This window comes from Microtus ochrogaster, unplaced genomic scaffold, assembly GCF_000317375.1.
Source record: "Microtus ochrogaster isolate Prairie Vole_2 unplaced genomic scaffold, MicOch1.0 UNK8, whole genome shotgun sequence".
NCBI lineage: Eukaryota > Metazoa > Chordata > Mammalia > Rodentia > Cricetidae > Microtus > Microtus ochrogaster.
This window is the reverse complement of record NW_004949106.1, coordinates 542,343-552,464: the sequence shown is the minus strand read 5'-3', so window position 1 is coordinate 552,464 and position 10,122 is coordinate 542,343.

Below are 10,122 nucleotides of genomic sequence, written 5' to 3'. Positions count from 1 at the left end.
TCTCTCTCTCTCTCTCTCTCTCTCTCTCTCGCAAAGTCTCCTTATGTAGGCCTGTACTATGTACACCAGGCTGCCATGAACTTGCTTTAATCCTCCTGCCTCTGCCTCCTGAGTGCTCAGATTACAGGCGGACGTTAGCATGTCTTACTTTCCATTAGTTCCCATCCTCATTGTTGCTTTCTAGACTAGAATGATATCTGAAGGACTTCCATGATTATTTTAATTACATGTATGTGGTAGGAGTAGGTACACGCGTGTAAGGTGAGATGCCTTTCAAGACTAGAGATGTCTGGTGTTACTGGTAGTTATGAGCCTCCTGACAATCACCCTAGGAACCCAAATTGGGGACTCTGTAAGTGTAGCGTGCGTTCTTAGCCGCCATCATCACACTAGACCGCTGGAATGGTTTAATGCACCTTCACGCTGGGAAATTGATCATTAATGTTCATTCATTTCAGCGTCTCTCCTTCCTTCTGCTAACGCTCAGGTAAACCCAATGCTTCTTAACTTTTTTGTTTATTATTATATGTGTACGTGGGTTGTGTGTGCATGCAAGTGTGTGTGTGCATGCAAGTGTGTGTGCATGTGTGTGAGTGCATGTGTGTGTGTGTGTGCCCATGATTGCCACGAAAGACAGAGGACAAGTCAGTTCTCTCCTCTTCTTTGACTCCGGGATCAAATTCAGTTCCTCAGGCTTGAGCAGCAAGTGCCAGCCCTCCCTTTAAAGTGATTTTTTTTTAAGCACATGTAACGTCATCATGTCACTGTAAAATGGTTCTATGTATATACACACATGGAGTATGTACATGTCTAGAATATCTCTGTCAGCTGTTACTCACAGGTTATTTTTGGTAACAACAAACACTCCTCCTTACTATGGTCTCGCTATGAGTCAGGCACCGTCTTCAAGCCCTTCCCGTGAATCATGCGACTCGGAAGGAGTGAACACAGTCATCGTTCCCTTTTACAAGTGGGGAAACCGGAGCGTGCCGATGCCTCCTCCTGCAGTTTACACGCTGGCAGCTGCTTGGGCTAAGGGTCAAACCCAGTAGCCTGGGCTCTGGAGTCTGTGCACTGATCATTGCTACACACCGTTCTTCGTATCGGGCAGGTCACTGGTGGTTCTCGAGTGATTTGAAATTTTCATTGATGATGACGTGTGACCTTTCTTTAAGGTCCAGGCCAATGAGATGGCTCGGTGGGTGAAGGCAGTTGCCCCGAACCCCAACACCCTGAGTTCCGCTCCCGGGACTCACATAGTCAAAGAAACAAAGACCAATATCGCTGACCTCTGACGGCCAACGCTCACTATGCCGATGTGTACATGCATGCACGTGTGTGCGTGTGTATGTGTGCATGTGTGTGCGTGTGTATGTGTGCATACACATGTGTGCGTGTGTGTGCATGCATGTGCATGTGGGGGTGTATGTGCATGTGCGCGCGCATGTGTGTGTGTGCATGTGTGCATACACATGTGTGCGTGTGTGTGCATGCATGTGCATGTGGGTGGGTGTGCATGTGTGTGTATGTGTGCATGCACACGTGTGCGTGTGTGCATGCAGGTGGGGTTGTATGTGTGTGTGCACACACACAATAAATAAATAAATAAATAAACAAATAAATACCTGTATAAAGATCCATTCTTAAACAACAATAACAATAACAACAACAAAAAAGCCTGTCTACACCTGCATGTTACGCAAGCTAACAAAGCAGAGCCAAATGATTTTTGTTCCCCTCTTCCCACTAATCCAGGCAGGCTCCTTGGAGGAGTTGAGAGGAGGAGGCTCAGCAGATGAACTCCTTCACAACCCACCCAGGCTTTGGAGCAATAGATAGGCTGACACTTCCGTGCTCATCATTGCCAAAGGATGAGATTTTTATGGGCTCCGTGTGAATTAGCGGGAGGAAATAAGCCTCCTCAGTCCCCGTGGGTAGACAGCGTGCACAGGAGAAGAGGCCAAGAGGCCCCGGGGCACAGGCTCTCAGGAACCCAGGTTAGAGCACCTCTCAACAATTGACCACAGGGACACAGCTTCATTTGAAACGACACGGTTTAGCCAGCAAGAGCCACTCCTCACCCAAGCACGGTATCCGTATAATAAGGGCAGAATTTTGTGTCACCTGGGAATGGTCCTGTCTCTTTGACAAGGATTCTAAAGCCCCTCCGCCACTGTCAACTCACCCACAGAATCAGTGACTAAAGAGGAGAAGGACCACAAATGCCCAGCCCTTGAAACACGGAGACAGAGAGGGGTAGAGCAAGATAATAAATAAAACAAGAACCCGAAGGGAAGAGCTGCTTTGTCAGAATATAAATATTTCCCTTCCCCTTTTATCTTTAATGTAGTGTGAGAAGCTTATTAAAGGGAAATGCCTCCCGTCCCTGGAGCCCTTGCAGGAGCTTGTGGGAAGAAGCTGCGGCTGGCCTCAGCCCGGTGCTTCTAAACTCTTCCCGGCTGGAAGCAAGTGGAAAGTGCAGAGCCATAAAGAAGGGCTGGGGAAGGAGGGGAAGCCATTGTGGCCATTAGGAGCCTTATCTCGATGGGCCTGGTGTCACGTTAAGTTAATCACTAGAAGCCACTTTAGAGATTGAGGATGAGGAAAGATTGGACCTCAGATTCAGAGAGATGCATTGCTAAACTTACCCTCTGTGCTTCCAGAGGGTAACAGCCAGGTTTAGACAAAGGGGAGTTTGTCCTCTGGGGTGAGCAAGGGAGGGAGTCCTGTGGGGTATCCTCAGAGGATCGATCCTCCGAGGCTACACACTCACGTGAAGCCCAGTAAGTGTGTAAATTCCAATGGCTTTCCACAAGGCTTTGCTGATTCTGTTTAACACTGTCAGTATCTATAAGGACAAGGACAGGGCCTGGCCCACACGGCTTTGAAGAATGGTACATGAGCACATGCCTTTGAACACAATACAGAGATTTTATTATATTTTTTTCCCTGTTCACTATTTCTGCAGCCTTTCTAAGGGGTCGGGATCTGAGTTCTCCCAGGCTTTGGGAGCTATCATGATTGCTAACATTTGGAGATATTCAGCCCCCGTAGGGTCACAGAAGGACAGGAAGAAAGTCATTCACATACCACGTGCCACAGAAAACTGAACACTAAGGGTCAAAGAGAGAGCTAAAATTTCATCTGAGTTCTCCCAAGAGAGCTGGTCCTGATGGCTTCTCTACCATTGTCCTCCCCACCCCAGACCACACACCCACGCATGCATTCTGATTTTGTCAGTGTCTTGAGTGGAACAGACTTTTTTTTTTTTAAAGTCTGCCTTTCTAGCTCATCAATGCTTGGACCATTATATGACCTCATCAAGAGTCTAGAGCTTAGGTACCAACCACCGCATCATCCCTGAAACAGAGCCTCTTCACATCCCATTCCGTCTTCCACCCTCCCCATTTTTGACGTCTTTTTGGATCCCATGCTCACTCATTTTTGGTACGGTCCCCTTACCCATGGAGTTCCATTAAGTTGGACTAAGACCGCACAACGAAGCGGTGGCCTCGAGTCATTGCTAATTCGGCCTCACTCCCGTTCTCAGAACCAATTACACCACAAGGCAATGTCGAGCCTGTGATTCAGGGGTGGTGGTGGAGAAAGCTTAGCTGGTTCCCAGGGAGCTCCTCAGTCTAAGCATTCATTGGCTGGGAGCTATTTGAGGTCCCTGATTCAGCACTCCCTTCCTGCTCAAGCTCACCGGCCTCCTCTGGGCCTCCTCTGCATTGGGAGCTTGGAACCATGAGAGGGCCTCTTTTCTGGGTTCCCACCAACCCTGCAGAGGAGGAGGCCTGGGGGGAGGAGTACCCATGTATCTGAGGGGCATTCGTGTGGAAGAGGGGTTAACTATGTTCTATGAAGACCAATGGAAGCCTTGGGGAGGCAGACTTCAGTTCGATGTAATGAAGGACTTTTTAACAATTAAAGCTGTCTTAAATGAAGTGAGAGCCTTAAGGATGGCCCTCCCTTCGTGGAGTTCAGGCGAAGGTGAGGCCTCACCAGGCAGTGTGGCTCATTGGCCAGCAGTGTATACGCCTGGCACTTGGCAATGTGATTGTGCGTGGTACCAGTTCTGGAGTCAAGAGTGCCCAGGTTGGAATTCCAGGCCCAAAGGTCACTAGCTTCACAATCTTGGGCAAATCTTTCAGCCTTTCTAAAATGCCATTTCTGTATGTGTAATATATACATATATACTTACACACACATATAAAGATAAAAACACATGACAAGGAATGGGGTATAGTTTATTGGGAGATGAATTAATTATTTTTAATTGATATGTAAGGGGCCCTGGCTTTGATCCCCGGGAACACAAAATACATATTTGTATTTTTTTTTTTAACAAAGTGATAGAGAGCCTAGCAGCTATCTTCTAAAAGCCCCGGGTTCTGTTCCCGGCACCCACATGGCTGTTCACACTCTTCTGTGACTTGGGGTACAGGAGATCATGGACCCTCTTCTTGCTTCCTTGGGGATTCAGGCACACAAGTGGTGCACAGACATATATTCAGCCCAAATAGACACACAGAATATTAAATTAAAACATATTAAGAGGCTAGAGACACAGCTCAGCTGTTGAGAGCTCTTGTTGCTCTTGCAGAAAACACAGTCCTGCCTTCTCTCCGGTGGTAAAACAGAGCTTTCGAAATACTTGGTGGGAAAATTCTCCCCGGGCCTCCTAGCAGAATTAGAGATGTAAACTGGTCACCAGGGGAGGTGGCCTATAAGTTTACAGCATCCTGGACCTGTGATGTCCGCTGGGACAGCTGGCTGCGGAGGCGCTAGACAGAAATGCAACCTCATCTCCGGGAGCACCTGAGTTGTTGACTGTTTCTCTTAATTGGGGGGGGGGGGGCTTTCTCCAGGCCAGATACACTGAGGCAGCTCTGGCTCTTCCGGGAGGACTGAATTTCAAGCTCCCTTTCTTTCTTTCCACACCTCTCCCCACCCCCTTCTTATTCAAGGAGAGAATAGGTTCAAAGCTTGTTCCTCTGTGTCGGCAGGATCCCAGGCCTCCCTACAGCTTGGTACCCTCCTCGGCAAAGCGGGTCAAATAAAGAATGCCGGTGGATGAGGGTTCAGGCTGCGAGGGATGAGGGTTTAGAAGGATGCCTTTGGCATGGTGAGCATTAAATAAATGTTAGCAGTTCATAAAAATAGTACAGCTCCAGCTAGCCCCAGACGCTGGAGTCGGTCAGCTGGCTCACTCCCAACTGCTCAACTGGGATTTAAGTTAGGACATCACCGTCCCAGGGTGCCAAAACAAAGCAGGGCCAATACGGTCTTTAGAACTAGGGCTTTAAAACAGGGGGCCATCTCTTGTGGCCCGGACGGACTTTGTAAACGGACGGCTGGGAAGAGGAGGAGTGAAGTTTCACAAGGAGACCAAAGCACCTTTTGCTGAAGTGAGAAGTCTGTCGCAGTTTTTTTGTTTACCCTCCTCTCTAGCTGTTTCCTCTGCCTCCTGGGCTGACTTGCCTCCCCCTCTCGCAGAAGCTCTTCACGGGTCTGCTGGAGGCCACAGGAGCAGGGGCGGCGCCTTCCCCAGCTCAGACACCAGCAGAGACAATCCCTCCTTCCTCGGGTCAGGCTGGACCTCGGCAAAAGTTCTCCTACCCCTTCGCGGGCCCTTTCCGGTCCACCTCTGGCGACTGCCGGCAGCAAGCAGAAGAGCCACCCTCACCAACTTCCTTTCAGATCTCCCTGCAAGATGCAGAAGCCACCCTGATAAAAAACAGAGGCCCAGGAACCTAAACGTGGATGTTAATTGCAATCCATTCTGTCAGCCAATTCATTTCACACCTTGAGCTTCAGCGTTCTTACCTGCAAAAGAAACTGAGAATTCGTAACCTTTCAGATAGCTTCTGAAAAACAACTCCCCAAGTCATTCCTTAATGCAGCCCTTCCATCTTGATTTCTCTTATTCGTTTCTTAAAACTTTTTTTTTAATTTATTTATTTTGCGTGTACGTGCGGGGCACCCGCGGCCGTGCGCGACACAGCACATGAGTGGCAGTCTCAGGATGGTTAGAGGGAATCGGTTTTCTCTGTCTACGAAGTGGGTTCCAGGGATGGAATTCAGATTAGGTGTCAAATGCCTTTGCCTGATCAACCATCTCACCGGCTCCTAAATACATATTTCCAAATCAGTGAAGGAGGCCATGAGCTCTTCTTACAGGCTTTTCGACTCGAATTGTATTGGGCCATAGTCATTGACTCAATCATTTATTGGGCACCCCCTCACCCCGGTGCACCTGGCACAGCAACCCACTGCAGTCAGTGTGCCCCCCCCCATTTAAGTAAACTTTTGTGACTAGCAATAAACAGAATAACTGGTGGGCGAGGCACGGAATTCAATGCAAACACAGATTCCTCAACGTATTAATAAGAGTAAACTAGGGAATAAAGGGCTTCTGTGTTCCTACCAGTCAGCATTCAAATAAAAGTCACCTTAGCCAGCTCGCTCCTTCAAAGCCAAAGCTAGTGCCACACAGCAGAGTGCTTCCTGCTAAAGTCACAAGGAAAAAAAACCAAGTCAGGGAGGGACCAAGATTTTCACACGCAGAGGAGGAAAACCACAAAGCTCTCTCTCCAGTCTCCTTCCACCCTCTCGGTCTCTCCTGAACCTGCCACCTCCCCTAGGGGGACAGCGCCAGGTCACGCCCCCTACTCCTGCTCAGGTGAAGCCGTCCTCAAATCACAATGAGGGGCAGCCAAGCTGTCGTGATCTATGTTTATTTAGTAAATGGTTTGATTGCCCTCATTTGTGGAGATTAAGGGTTAATTTCCCAACTGCAAAGAGAACTGATTTCTCCAAGGGCAATCCCCTTATAATTAAGAGGAAAGAAACCTAAATTCAAATGACTCCTCACTTGCTCCAGCACCACCCCACTCCTTCCCACCCCATCTTGGTCTCTGGGGGGAGGGGAGGATGTCCTCTGCCAGGTATCCAAAGCCTTGGGTTCTCTGAGTTTTCTGAGCAAGGATTTGGTAAACAAAGGCTTAGGGATTCTTAGCCTCCTTCGAACTGACATCTGGCGAATTTGAGGTTCGACAGTTTCTCTCTCCTGCTCCCCTGGCTTTGACAAGCAAATGTTTCAAGGTTTGCATTCTCTGCCTTTTTTAATCGAGGAGCCAAAGCACTTTTTCTGCACCTTAATGGAAGAGCCTGGCCCTAGAAGGTTAAAGTGCTGTTTATAATAATGGGGAGGAGGCAGGGAAAGGAGGGTGAAGTGGTAACGAGGAATGGAAAACAAGCCAAGGCCACGTGGCCCTGAAGGGAACACTCAGCCCGTCTAGCGTGGACTTCCTGAGACAAATCACACAGGCCCTGCTCACTTCTACGCTACACATCCCGACTGTTGGGAGTCCTGGCTTAGTCCGGAAAGCCCCAGATAGAGCCGAACCACAAAACCTAACTTCCTCCGTGGACAAGCTCTGGGGTGACCTTGGCTCCCACGAGATCTCTCACCCACCACGTGGCTCCCTGCCTGGGACTGATGAACTGCACATTTGATTCAACAAAGCAAATACCCACCTCGTGGATGCCAGAGCAGAAAAATAAAGTGTAATCCCTGCTGGGGTCACCAAGCAGGAAGGGAAGCATTAAAGTAGATGCAATACAGGTTTGATACATTGTGACCAAATAGGTGTAGAGTTGGCTATGACTATCGAAAGGGCGTTCATCAGTACAGCATGGTGTCGGAGATCCTGACTCCTGCCTTCACTCCTTTCAACAGAAGGGAAGGAGGTCATATCTATTGTGTTTATAGTGCATCCAACAAACCATTGCTGTCACCCACAACCAGATTCACAGATACCACAATGGAAGCAAGAAAGGAAGCCTAGTGGATCCTATGTGCAGCCAAAGACTTGGGCCCTATTGCTTTGGAAAAAGGGAGGTTGATATAGCAACCCACACATCACGTTGAGGACGGCCATAATAGTTGTAATTCTCATCACAACCGAGGAGAAAAAGGCTCTTCTGAGCTTTTACTGAGAATTTACAATAGGTACATTGATTGCAATCCTATTATATTTTTCTGTTTTGGTTTGACTTGTTTGCTTTTTATGCAGGGTCTGATGTATCGCAGGCTAGCCTTGAACTGGCTACAGATGCAGAAGGGTATGACCTTGAAGTTCTGATCCTCCTGCCTCGAGGATCAAGAGTACTGAGATTATGGATGCTAGGCCATCATGCCACGTTTAGGGAATCTATCCTGGGACTTCATGTAGTGTATGCTAGCTAAGCCCTTACCAGCCAGCCTCATCCCAGCCCTGTTCTCAAGATCTTCATCCAGGTCAGCCCAGCAATACAAAGGCCTCTCTGCAGGACTGAAACTGGCTAGTCAGCTGGGAGTAGATGCTTCTCCTAGGCTCCTGGTGATGATGTGGTCATCTCTCTGAGACTGTGGGCCCACCCCAACAGGAAAGTCAAAAGAAATGCACGCCTTCAGCATTTTCCACATCCCGGCATGAGGTTGGTAGGGTTTTCTCTAGCTGCTTAGTAAAAGACCAGCAGTCATGGCTTCTTTGGGGCATGGTAGGATTTTCAGAGTAAGAAGAGAGCCAGGAAGCAGCACCCATGCAACTTGGGTTTTTGCCCTCTTCCTCCTCCTCCAAAACTCAGGACCTTTGGAAGAGCAGGCAATGCTCTTAACCTCTGAGCCATCTCTCCAGCCCTTTAATTCTTTATTATTTTATTTTTACTTTATGGGTATGGGTAGTTTGCCTGCATTTATGTCTGATCACCACACGCATGTCAGGTACCCAGGATGAGAGAGCAAGAGAAGGCATTTGATCCCCAGGTTCCCTGTAGCTAGAGTTAATACAGGTTTGTTTGTTTTTTTTGTTTTTTTTTTTTTTGCTTCTTTATTTTTATTTTTTGTTTTTGTTTGGTTGGTTTTGGTTTTGGTTTTTCGAGACAGGGTTTCTCTGTGGCTTTGGAGCCTGTCCTGGAACTAGCTCTTGTAGACCAGGCTGGTCTTGAACTCAGAGAGATCCGCCTGCTTCTGCTTCCCCGAGTGCTGGGATTAAAGGTGTGCATCCAGCTGAGTTAATACAGTTTTGCTAGCTGGAACCTGAACCCAGGTCCTCTGGAAGAGGAGCCGGGGCTCTCACCACCGAGCCATCTCTCCAGCCCCCAGTCTTCTCCTCTTAAAACGCCTGATTCTTGTCCCTCCCCAACTTTCTTTCCCTTCTTCTTCCTCCTCCTTTCCCTTGGCCTTTTTTGTCTTCCCTTCTATTGTTCCTGCTGCTACCACTGAATCGCCCTCCACCTGCCCAGGTGCCCTGCGGTCCTTGCCTCCTCCAAGGTTCTGTTCCTCCTAGACTTCCGTCTTCCCTGTTCACTGGATATTTATACTCAGGCTCCCCACACGACGGACCTAACTAGGCGACCACTCTGTATCCAGCAGACACACCTGTCGGGCAGTGGCGTCATGACCGGCAACCCCGTGTCTGGGTCACACCATCTATTCACGACTCAGTCTGAGGGGTCAGGGTTCATGTGGTCCAAGGATGGTCGTGTCAGCCTGAGGAAGTGAACTGTGGGAGTAGCAGCTGTTACATTTCAGAATAGCAGCAGAGAGCCCGAGCCTCATAAATAAGGTCCCAGAAACCAGCATCTCATCGTCCAGCCAGTCACTTGTCCAGGCCTCCCCCTTCCCTCTCTCTATCTCTCTGTCTCTCTCCTCCCCCCATCCCTCCCCCCCCCGTGTCTTTCTGTCACTCTGTCTCTCTCCCCTCCCTGTCTGTCTCTGTTTCCTTCTCCTACACAGACACACACACAGAGACACACACAGACACTCACATGCCTCTGCCTCTCTCTCTTACACACACACCTCTGTCTTCCTCTCACACACACACACACACACACACACACGTCTCTGTTTCTCTCTCTCTCTCACACACACACACACAAACATATGTCTCTGTTTCTCTCTCTCTCACACACACACACACACACACAAACAAACACATGTCTCTGTTTCTTTCTCTCTCTCACACACACACACACATCTTTGTTTCTCTCTCTGTCACACACACATGTCTCTGTTTCTTTCTCCTCTCTCTCTCTTCTCTCTCTTCTCTCTCTCTCTCTCTCTCTCTCTCTCTC